Raw genomic sequence first — 10000 nt, forward strand, 5'->3', positions numbered from 1 at the left:
GACTCGCAGCCAGCAGAGACATGAATTTCAATGCCAAGGTAAGTGAATCTCTCCACGACCTCAACATCCTCACCACAAACAGACACAGACAGGACAGCAGCATCCAAGATGTCACCGAAAGCCTGGATCTTTGTTTTGACCCAAGAAACCCGTAATCCCAGCGGCTCCGACTCCTCATTCAGCACCTCGAGGGCCCCCAAAGGATGTCTAAAGTCTCCGCAAAGATGACTGCATCATCTGCAAAATCAAGGTCCGATATCTTGACATTCCCAAACGATACACCGCAGCTTGATCTCTCCGACATCCTCCCTAAAATCCAGTCCATACAAGTGCTGAAAGTGTGGGGGCCAGTACACACCCCTGACGAACTCCAGTAACAACTGGAAATAAGTCAGAGATGGTACCACCACACTTCACAGCACTCTCAGTACCAGAGTAGAGTTCAGACATCAGATCGATCAGTTTTGGTGGCACCCCACGAAGACCAAGAATCCTCCAGAGGACATCCCGATTCACTGAATCGAACGCTTTACAGAGATCAACATAGGCTGCAAGCAGCCCCTGCCGAAACTCTCGTCTGTGTTCGGTGAGGACACGAAGGGCAAGGATACGGTCAATCGTTGACCTCTTTGGTGTAAAGCCTGACTGCTCTGGACGCTGGTGCTCAAGCAGATGGAGGCGAACCCTATCAAGAATTATCCGAGGAAAGACCTTGCCCGGCACTGAGAGCAGCGTCACCCCTCGGTAGTTGATGCAGTCTTGGCGATCACCCTTCCCTTTCCAGAGAGGGACAACAAGCCCCTCTTCCAGTCAGTTGGGATGATGCCTGTGTTCCAGGCAGAGCACAAAACTGCATGCAACGACACGAGTGCAGCATTTCCACCAGCCTTGAGAAGTTCAGCATGGATGCCACAGATCCCTGGAGCTTTGCCCCGTTTCAACTGGTTCACCGCAGCCCGTGTTTCCACAAGCGAAGGTGGACCACAGTTGATTCAAGGGTCAGCAAGAGGGATTGTAACACCCTTGACGTCCAACTCGACAGCTGGGGGATCAGCCTGGTACAACCGCTCAAAGTAACCGGCCCAGCGGGCCTTCACTTCAGAATCCTCTGTCAAGAGCCTACCACTCTCTGCTCAAACTGCAGTGCTCCGAGGGATGGGCTTGGATGACGCAATGCGCGAATTCCCCTGTAAGCGGGACGAGAATCACCTGTCCACAGGTGATGGTCCACCCCCTCACAGATTCCTCGCACATAGGCCTCCTTGTCCACCCTCAGTGCACGTACAGTTTTACGCCTCAGCTCCTTGAACAGCTCAGCTCTGCCATTCAGCCTGGCCCTGCAACTCTGGTCAATGGTATCCAGTGTCCCTTGAGAGACAAAATTCTTCTTTGCCCTGTGGTGAGCTCCAAGACATCCACCGGCAACATCAAGGACGGTGGTCTTGAAGGCACTCCACAACTCTTCAGGACCCCCCAAAGCACCCAGACCCCCCAAGTGTCCACTCAGCCTGTTCGCAAACTCTTCAGCTACTCTCTCATCCCTGAGCTTGCCAACATCCAGCCTAGGCTGGGATGGTACCATTCTCCAGGATTTAAAGTGCAGCTTTAGAGTTACTACAACAAGCCTGTGGTCACTATTGAGGAACTGAGCACTCCGGTAGACCTTGCAGTTCTGGATCATCCTCCAACGACCGTCAATGAGGACATGGTCAATCTCCTTTGCCACACCGCCAGCGTTGGAATACCAAGTCCAGCGATGAGCTTGTGGGCGCTGAAACCATGAACCAGCCACCCTACGTCCATGACTTATTGCAAAGTCAAGGAACTTAGTGCCATTCTGGTTCATAGTTCCTGACCCATGGGGACCAACACACACCTCATAACCATCCCTATCAGTTCCAGTCGATGCATTGAAATCCCCCAAGACTAGAAGTGTATCTCGTCTGGGGCACTGATCAACCACAGACTCGAGCGTGGCATAGAATGCATCCTTCACGGTGAGATCACTTGCCTCAGTCGGAGCATAAACGGAGAACAGGGAAATAACACCCAAGGAGTGACAAATCCTTCGTCTCATAATACGCTCGTTGACCAGTGTTACCTCAATTATCATTGGGGTCAGCTTATTGGACACAGCTACAGCAACTCCTTGGGTATGGTAACCATCAGAGCGACCAGACCAATAGTAGGTGTAACCACCCACCATTATCTCGCTGCAATCCGGTCTCCGAACCTCAGAGAGAGCTGCAATCCCGATGTCCAAACGCTTGAGCTCAGATGATAACAGAGACAGGTGATCATCCTCTTTGGGATAGGACATTCCAGGCACCCACCCAAAGGGACCGCCTCAGGTTAACCCAAGGAGACCGCCATCTGGTGGACGACACCTCAGCACCACTCCGACACACTCTCCCGCAATCTGACCCAGGGATGTTACCCCGTGGTTTCCCTCCTATCATCAAATATTGGGGGTCCCGAAGGCTTTGCCCCAATCCCACCATCCGGTGAGCTGCCCTGCGAAGGGAAGCTGCACAGGAGGTACTCCCACGGAGTGGGTTTTCAGATTTTTTTGCGTTTTTGCGTTTTGCGGAATGAAGGGTTTTACGGTGGCCAGAGTGCAAATCCTGCCACCAACCTCCGAATAAGAAGTAACCCAACTGCAGGAGGACGTCCACAGACACAGTTGGGCACTAGATATGGATGGCCGTTGGCTCACAAGGAGCTCCTCCGCCCTTTGACAGGTTTTGTTTTTTAATCCTGCTGGGTGTCCATATCCAAACACCCTCCTCACCAGATAATCTGGTGGGGGAGACTGTTTAGTCGCCGACAACCCGACCATGGAACAGGATAGTACAGGTTTTCATGGTACCTGTAGCAGGTCACAGATCTAATCTGGCCTGACCTGACAATAGTGGTGCATAAAGAGTGCTACCAAATTGTCTTATTAATATATGAAATGTACTTATGATGTGTGCAGTAATCTAAGGAGGACATGACTGGATGAAATGAGGCACATCACGGTGTACATCACAATACACAAAGGTGTATGATGGACAGACAACCTGAATTGCATCAGAATGACAAACATGCATCATCATCAGAAGAAATGCACACACAAACTATTGCATGACCTGACATGTAATATATAAGCATGAGGAAGTCGGGAGTGGAGAAGTATGTGAGGATTGTGCAGGATATGTACGAGGACAGTGTGACAGCGGTGAGGTGTGCGGTCGGAATGACGGACCGGTTTAAGGTAAAAGTGCGATTGCGCCAAGGATCGACCCCGAGCCCTTTCCTGTTTGCAATGGTGATGGACAGGTTGACAGACGAGATCAGACTGGAGTCTCCATGGACTATGATGTTCGCGGATGACATCATGATCTGTAGGGAGAATAGGGAGCAGGCTGAATCGAGCCTTGAGAGGTGGAGGTACGCACTGGAGAGAAGGGGAATGATAGTCAGTAGGAGTAAGACTGAGTACATGTGCGTAAATGAGAGGGAGGATGGTGGTATGGTGCGGTTGCAAGGAGTTGAGGTGGGGAAGGTGGATGGGTTTAAACACTTGGGATCAACTATCCAAAGTAATGGAGAATGTGGGAGAGAAGTGAAAAAAGAGTGCATGCAGGACGGCGTGGGTGGAGAAGAGTTGCAGGAGTGATTTGTGACAGAAGGGTAGCTGCAAGAGTTAAGGGGAAAGTATAAAAGATGGTAGCGAGACCAGCTATGTTGTATGGTTTGGAGGTGGTGGCGCTGACAAAAAGACAGGAAGCTGAGCTGGAGGTGGCAGAGCTAAAGATGCTGCGATTCTTGTTGGGAGTGACGAGGATGGATAGGATCAGGAATGAGTATATTAGAGGGACAGCGCAGGGAGGACGGTTTGGAGACAATGTGAGAGGCGAGATTGAGATGGTTTGGACATGTGCTCAGGAGGGAAGCGGAGTATATCGGGAGAAGGATGCTGCAGATGGAGCCGCTAGGCAGGAGGAGGAGAAGAAGAAGGCCAAAGAAGAGGTTCATGTATGCGGTGAGGGCAGACATGTGGGTGGTTGGAGTGTCAATGGAAGTTGTGGAGGATAGAGCGAAATGGAGGCGGTTGATCCGCTGTGGCGAGCCCTAAAGGGAGCAGCCGAAAGGAGAAGATTATATATATATATATATATATATATATATATATATATATATATATATATATATATATATATATATATATATATATATATATATATATATATATATATATCTTTGCTCTTTTGTCTTTCTTCGAATTGTCATTATGTATCTGCTGATATTTCGTTTTGTATTTTTTGCAATCATTGAGGCTGTATATGTTGCCGTTTTGGTTTGGTGTGTGACATCTTCTATTCACACCTGTTTTTTGCAAGGTGAGTGAGAGATATCTTTTCTGGCCTGTTGTGTTCAGACTTGTGCACAAATTGGAGTCGGTAATCTGTATATATATATATATATATATATATATATATATATATATATATATATATATATATATATATATATATTGTTGTGGTTACCAAATTCGCAAACCACCATTCAGGCCCCTTAGGTGAGGTATCTCGGTAAGTACATGTGTAGTTAGGTCCAAACCCGTTGTCTAGTGGGAATACATGTCATTTATGCGTGCTGCGACTCTTCAGGATAGCCGTTTTTCTTTTACTATCTTTATTTTGGACCAACCGCCATGATTACCACCACAACCACAACATCAACCACCAACCACAACGCCGCTTCACCACAACCGCCACGACCTTCACGTCACACCTCGCAACCGTAGCATCGCCACCGTTCTTGCCCCGCTGTGGGTACCGGTGTTGGACTCGTGCAGGGCGCACGTCGAACAGCGTGTACAAAATCACGGATTTTGTGCTTCAAAAACGGATCAAAAACGACACACGCCCACTTTTTGCCGTCCAATCGGTGAGCGAGGGGCGATTTGGCCCCGCCTCCAGGACGATCGATATATGCAAATTTGTGGATCAAAAAGCCTTCATGCCCACTTTTTCTCGGGCCAATGGGGAGCGAGGTGAAAGGTCAAAGGGAGGGGGTCAAAGGCAAAGCTACGGGGGGATAAAAGGACCGTGTTCGTCAGTCAGAAGAGGAGAGTCCAAAGAAGAGTCCAACAGGAGAGTCCAAAGAAGAGTCCAACGGGAGAGTCCAAAGAAGAGTCCAACGGGAGAGTCCAACGGGAGAGTCCAACGGGAGAGTCCAACGGGAGAGTCCAAAGAAGAGTCCAACGGGAGAGTCCAACGGGAGAGTCCAAAGAAGAGTCCAACGGGAGAGTCCAAAGAAGAGTCCAGAGTCGGAGAGTCCAGAGGCGGAGAGTCCAGAGGCGGAGAGGCGGCAGCGGCGAAGGCAGACGAGGGGGTGCTCGCGTCGGTGCCGGGAGCTGCACGCCCGAGGGAGGCCGGCAGCGCGACCTGGCCGAGGTGGAGACGCACACCAGGGATAATAAAGATCCTCTATACCCCGAGCATCAGCAACCCCCTCCTGTTTCCCCCCGCGCTGAGATAGTGCGACCAAGGGGGCCCCTTTCCCACCCCCTGCCAGACACTGTCCGCGAGGCCCGCGGAGTGAGGCGCCATCGCCGCTCCGCGTCTCATCACCAGACGGGTAGGCGCGACCCGGTCTCGGCCTCAGGCCCGCCTCATTCTTGGGGGTATTTCTTTTCCTTGGTTTTGGGTATGTGTTGTCGGCGCCGTCTGTGAGGTAGAATTGTATAAGTGTTGCCGTGTGCTCGGTAGTCGGTATTAGCTCTGCATTGTTTTCGCTTTTATATTTGCTTTTTGTGTAAATGGAATTGTGTTTTTTCTGTGTGCTTTTGGTGGAATTGAATATGTGTGCTTCCCGTGTGCCGCGAATAAATGTGCTTTATTATTGAACTGTTCTCCCGCTTCGCTTCGTCTTTTTCTCCCATTGAATCCTCATCTTGCTTCACGTAAAGGGTTGGTAGTGGGCTGAATACGCCCGATAATTAATCGAACCGTCGAGGTCGACGATAACACCGCTCGGTTATTCTGATAGTACGGAACGGGTCGCTTAAGTGGCCCGTGTCCGAAGTCGACCTGCGGCGAGGTGCGATCGCCCGGTCTACCCTCCGCGTGGGTACTTAGGTAAGTCGAATTTGGCGAGCAACCCTATCCCACGCGGGGGCTGATTGGCTCGATCGCGGTGAGACCGAAAGGTCCACCCGTGACTGGTTCCCGGCGTTAGTCCGAGAGGGTCACGACTGGATTGTCCGTCCGGTGGGCGACGTGCCGCGATTCGAGTTACGTGGCCGTCAGCACGCCGGCGGGCGCGAAGACCGCAACAATATATATATATATATATATATATATATATATATATATATATATATATATATATATATATATATATATATATATATATATATATATATATATATATATATATATATACATACATACATATATATATATATATATATATATATATATATATATATATATATATATATATATATATATATATATATATATATATATATATAAATACATATCACCGGGCGTAGTGGCGTGCGCCTGTAATCCGGCTACTCGGAGGCTTGGGTTGGAGGATCGCTTGAGGACGGGGGCTCTGCACTGGGCAGGGTGCAGAGCAGCCTGGAATCATGGCGAAACCCAAATCCTGATCCCTGTGTCGTAAGAGGCGACCAGGGTTGCGTCAGGAAGGGCATCCGGCGTAAAACCTGTGCCAAATCAGTATGCGGATCATAACGGATGATCCGCTGTGGCGACCCCTAACGGGAGCAGCCGAAAGATGAACAACATATATATATATATATCGACCACAAGGGGAAAACCGGTGATGTCACTTTTTATAAATTTCAGGGTTATTGCACCTGCCAATAGTTGGCAACATAAGGTTTCCTCTCACAATATTACTTGAACAAATAACCAGGGGTGTCACATCATTTATATGGTATAAAGTTTAGCCGTGCAATGAAAAAACAAGTGTTGTCAACGCTGAACAAGTAGAAACCCAGAGTTGTCAGTACTTTACTCCTGGTTATCTCCCTTTCATTCATGTTTATTGTTCCACCACAATATTCAGAGTTGAGAAACTAAAAAATGAAAGGTTGTAAAACTTTCACAGCATAAACTGTAAGCACTACAATGGCCTATTTGGTTATATCATGGATCGATTATTTTTGATCACAGGTATTAAAGTTTTCACTCAGATAAGATTGGCTTTCTGCGTCATTCATGTTAACTGTTCCATCATAATATTCAGAGTTGAGAAACCAAGTTTATAAATGGTTGTAAAACTATCACAGCATAAACTCTGAGCACCGCAATGGCCTATTTGGTAATATCATGGGCTCCGTAGTTGGTGCATATCGTGGTTCAAGCCTGGTCAAACCTTTGTGACTTTTATGGGACCCACGCCGTGGCTTAATGGTTAGCGATTTGAGTACCCATCCCCATTCGATGTACCCACCGCCCAATCAACCTGCTTAGGTATATGAGGGGGTCACATTAGGTGACCGGCTATCGCGGGGGTGGTTTATCCTTGGTTTCCTCCCGATTTTCCATCATATTAAGTAGTACGGAGTAAGAAATGGAGAATCCGTCATCATATAAGCGAAATACCCTTGAGTATGGCGTTGAACACCAATCAAACAAAAAAAACAATGACCGTTTAATGTTGAAAAAAAATAATCTGTATTCACCAAAGTCATGTAATGTATGCTAATAACCAACAAGCATGAATTTGCTACACATCCTGGGTTAAAATTGCATGGCAATTATTAAACAAGGGAATAACCAGTGATGTCAGTTTGCAACATTGATTCGTTCTTTGCTCTTAAATTAAATAACACAGAAGCTTGGCAAATGCTACATGCTTAATTTGATCGGCCAATGATCACTCTTCCTTTTACTGGAAAAGAAATCTATATAACAGTTATTAAACAGTCCACCAAAGTCTTAAAACTTTGTTTTTCAGTTTCTTTAAAATTGACTTATCCTGACATCTCTGGTTTTCCCCTTGTGGTATATATATATATATATATATATATATATATATATATATATATATATATATATATATATATATATATATATATATATATATATATATATATATATATATATAGCCTGGTGTGTTGGCGCAGTGATTCGGGCAGCAGCTTGGGATCCAAAATGTCCTGAGTTCAAGCCCCGTTGGGCCACTGAATTAATACACCAGGGGGTTGACTCAGCCCGTCATCCTTCCGAGGTCGGGGAAATGAGTACCAGTGTACTGGGCCGGTATATACCCCGGTTAAAATAGGTGTACCATATCCCTGTGTCGTAAGAGGCGACCAGGGTTGTGTCAGGAAGGGCATCCAGCGTAAAACATGTGCCAAATCACTATGCGGATCATACAGATGATTCGCTGTGGCAACCCCTAACGGGAGCAGCCGAAAGAAGAAGAAGAAATTTATATATATATATATATATATATATATATATATATATATATATATATATATATATATATATATATATATAATTACATCCCTGTGTCATAAGAGGCGACCAGGGTTGCATCAGGAAGGGCATCCGGCATAAAACCTGTGCCAAACCACTATGCGGATCATACGGATGATCCGCTGTGGCGACCCCCAACGGGAGCAGCCGAAAGAAGAAGAAGAAGAAGATATATATTGTTTCGAATTCTGGCCCGCCTGGCATTCAATCGGCCGCGTTACTCCAATAGCAGCCGCGTCGCCCACCGGACGGACAATTCAGTCGTGACCCTCCTTGGAACTACCGCCAGGAGCCAGTCACGGGTGGGGGTTTAACCTCACCACAACCCAATCCGCATTCTACCCGCGCGAAATAGGGTGAATCGCCGAATGTCGATATACTTAAATACTCGCGCGGGTAACCTACCGAAGGGTTGCACCACGCCGCAGGTCGGTTTAGGACACGAACCGCTTCAGCGGTTCGTTCCGTACTACAGGGATAACCGATCGGTGTTCTCGTCGACCTCGACGATTCAGATTACTTTACCGGGGTATTCAAACCCTCACTAATTATTCCACGAGGTAAGGTGGCACTTTCAATAAAGGAAAGGACGCAACGACGGGGAACAGTTCGACAAGCACATTTATTATTTACATACATGTAAGGCAGTCATGCAATATGTACAGCAAGAAAACAATACAACCGAATAAAGCAGGGAATTCTGTACAACACAGTCACTTAAACAGGTTCTACTTACAGACGGCACCACAACATGCAAGCAAAAGTAAAAAGAAAAGAAAGGACCTCCCTTTCGTGGCCGTCCAGTCCCCCTCCCAAGACCGTTAGCGGGGTGGCGCCTGGTTCCGACCTCCCACGCGGCCGGCGAACCCTCTCCGGCACCCCTCGCCTGGACACGCAGGTCCACTACAGGCCGCACTGCGGCGCCTCCCGTCCGCGTCTCCACCACCAGGCCGCGCCGGGCCACGAGCGCGGGAACGAGCGAGGAGGAGAGGAGCGCGAGCCAAGAAGAGCGCATGAACCGTGAAGAGAGAAGGCCCAACGTGAATCACCGAGAGAGCGAGCCTCGCGTCTGTTCGCCTTTTGTAAGGCGGGGCTCTGCCCTTCGCCGCGCGGGGCCCCGCCCGTCGCTCCGCCCCGTTCGCGGCTCCACCTCCCTTCGAGGCGTTTCCAGAAGGCTCTCGAAGGGGGGGCGTGCCCCCACTACGACCGCCTCACGCCGTGCCTCCACCAATGGGGAGCGAGCTGCCCCGCCCCCTTCCCTACACACCAAGCGCGGGACAAACAGGCAGGAAAAACCCCACAAGCTTCACAAGAGCTTTTGTTCTGCCAATCCTTCTCGGACGGTTTTCGATGCGGAAACCGTCTTACCGTGGTCCGCGGAGGATGGCGTTCGTAAGCGGGCGTAGTGGTGAAGATGGTGGTGATTGTTGTGGGGGTGGTGTGAGCATGGTGGGCGTTGTGACGTAGTTGGTGGCGGTTGTTTGCGTGGA

The sequence above is a fragment of the Eptatretus burgeri genome, chromosome 7, assembly GCF_056783735.1.
Source record: "Eptatretus burgeri isolate ZD-2024b chromosome 7, Ebu_testis_v1, whole genome shotgun sequence".
Classification (NCBI taxonomy): domain Eukaryota; kingdom Metazoa; phylum Chordata; class Myxini; order Myxiniformes; family Myxinidae; genus Eptatretus; species Eptatretus burgeri.